The sequence below is a fragment of the Semicossyphus pulcher genome, unplaced genomic scaffold (genome assembly GCF_022749685.1).
Source record: "Semicossyphus pulcher isolate SPU_LCO1_2020_fin unplaced genomic scaffold, fSemPul1.0.p SCAF_5, whole genome shotgun sequence".
NCBI lineage: Eukaryota > Metazoa > Chordata > Actinopteri > Labriformes > Labridae > Semicossyphus > Semicossyphus pulcher.
The window spans coordinates 17,686,139-17,689,076 of NW_027211726.1; positions in this window are offsets into that span (position 1 = coordinate 17,686,139).

A 2,938-nucleotide genomic window follows, 5' to 3' on the forward strand; every position below is an offset into this window, starting at 1 on the left:
TTCAAATTAGTTGGAGTCAGAACACACTGAGCTGGCTTCCTGCTGTGTTTAGTGATGAGGAGAGTCTGCTCCGAGAGATAGATGTTCCTTAACGGAAACGCACAGGAATCATTCGTCACATCATGAAGCGAAGCTGCATTTGAGGCTGAAACTGAGCAGTTTCTCTTCTGCTGCTGCTGCTGTAGCTCGCTGGGTGGGTGGAGGCTGGTGTCAGATGCCAGGCTTCATATTGTTGTGGCTGCAAAGGAGGAAGGAAGTCTTCATCAGCTTTAGGTGAAAATAAGTACAACGTCAACATGTAGCTGGTGTGGTGACGGTAAAAAGTACTCTGCCTGCACGTTTCTTGCAGCCAGTTTTAAAGTGCATTTACTTTATTCTTTGAGGGAATTCCACAGAGAAATCTTATTTGCATCTCTAAGCAACTTTGTCGTACAGCAGAGAAGCTTTTTGGAATGTTTTATGAGCAGTTTTTTTAAGGGTTGACTCACCCGCAAAGGAAATAAACAACATCTCTGACGTAGCACCAGTGGGATCGAAGCATGCAGAATGATCCAGGTTTAACTTCACAAAAACAACGTTATTCCTAATAATGTAAAGTATGAAGGTAATGTTTGCAAAAGACTTATTAAGTATTTGAAACAATAGGTTTTAAATCGAAAGCATGCAGTGGCTGTTACTTCACTTTTGGAGCCTTTTCCTCCTTGACTACCTCGCTTTTGTTTTTCTTTCAGGGCCTGGCTTCTGTCACTGACTGTGCCAGGGCCACGTGTGTCTTTGAATGAGTCACTAGAATAACACAAAACAGGTGAAACTCGGCGTCCATGCTGACCTCCAGCTCAATGGCTTCTTTGTTGCAGTAAGGTAGTTTCTTCCCTTTTCTAAAATGGGATTAGACGGGTGTTTATTTGGCAAATTACAGGAATTACATCTTATAGGCGGTTCGGAAAAAGGAAGAAAGTAAACATAAGTGGGTATTAAGCTGCCACACAATTACTATAACTTGTAAAAGCATGAATTCAAACATCTTTTTGAAGCTACATGTCCATTTGAAGGCACTCTCAGCACACAAAATGCTCATAAAAGCAAAGCAGCAGGTGTTTCAGGTGTTGCTCCGGCAAAGCTGATATTTAGCTGTCAGAGACTTTCCTCACATGGAAACGTGCCGAAGAGGCTCTGCATTGATTGATGTCCAGTGCAAGTTTGTAACACATGTCCGGGAAGTGGAGAAGTTCCACCTTTGAAGATGATTTGTACGCACTTTCTCTGCCTCTGGTACAGACAGATGCTCTCTTCCTGTGGCCTATACCAGCAGCTGCCAGCGGCTGGTGTGTAGGAAGCCGCAGCACTTCAAGGAGAAGTGACTTCCACGCCCTCCGTCTAAAATTACTGACTGTTAGGAATTCCCATCATAATTTATTTTGTCTACATGTCTAAATCAAGACGTGCTCATGTGGCTTTAAGGCGTCTTGGCAGGGAGTGAAAGCGAGAGGAGAGAGTTGCGTTCTCTAGTTCCTCTTTTCCTAAAAACAATACAAATTCCACTCGCTCGGGCGAGCCCTTATGTGGTCGTCGTGTTCTCTCACTGTAATGAGCAGTATCTAAATGCAGATGAAGGCTGACCAACTGGACTCGAGACCACAGGATCGACAGGAACGGGGCGTGCACGTGTGTGCGTCTGCAGCTTTTTTAACCACAGACTTAAAGGCAGAAATACTGACCAAATCCTCCCTGTAATCATTAATGTATCGTGGCTACTGTATGTGGGTCAATCAGGCATCTGGAGCATCTTATCCACTCAAGCATCTGCACAAGGCATCAGCGCTCACTGCTTCTCACATCCATTAATACATTCCTCCAACATATTCCTTGGAATAATCCTCGCATGAACGTCAGCAGCGCGGTTATTTTAATTAGCTTATTTAGTGATTAAGAGTAAGTATAGTAACATAGCATTTTATCCCCGAGCACACATCAGCAGGATCATTTTGGTGATTTTAATGGCATCATAATTGGATGAAATTGCATTAAGAAATGCGAGCGTATATTTGCACACCGCTGCATCATTACAGTTTGTGAGGAGAGAGAGAGCGCAGGGCTGTGAAGTTGGATCAACAACAACAAGTTTTCGACGTGAAAACCTTCCCAGACCTTCAGTAATGAGTCCTGAGTCAGTGGCATTTTTATCGTGCTGTGTAAAGGAAAATATAACTCATTAGAATGACATCACTGACATGACTGTGAACCGCGACCACCATAAAAAAAAGCCAGCAGTGGGCCATGTGATGAGGAGGTATTTAGAAGAGCTGTGGCCGGACCCTCGCAGCGGAATAAACAAAAGCAAAACAAAGACTGTGATGCCACTCTCACTTTTTGTTTCATATCCAATCCTGAAATCACTTAAATCTCACAATCAGACAATTTTTAATACAATTGATGGTTGCCTTTTGTTCAGTAATGGCCATTAAATATATTTACAGTCTAATAAACTCACTATAAAGTAGTTTTTATTGTTTGTGGCACAGTCCACCATACCACCGCTGGAATGTAATTGCCTTTATGCAGTGCAGGATGCAGGATGTAATTCCTGGCTACTGTTTTAAATTCAATGTCATACGTGTTAGCATCACTGTTTATTTGTGTTCATTTTAATGCTAATGCTAATGCTAACATTTCCTGCTGCTGCTGTTTTAAAGTAAAAGAATTCAACTGGTAAATCACTTTGTTTTTTATTGTGAAGCAATAAGAGAAACCCCATGTTTCTGCCACATTGGCTAATGCTAAAACCAGTGGTGTACTCTGTTTGAGGGGCAGGGGCCAAAAAAAAGGGGGCACTCGCTGTATGCCATGAGGCACCAGCGCGCAGTAAGTTGTGGACATTTTTAACCATAGAGGCATCCCATGAGGGCACATTGTCTCACACGTAGGAGTGTGCGGAGGC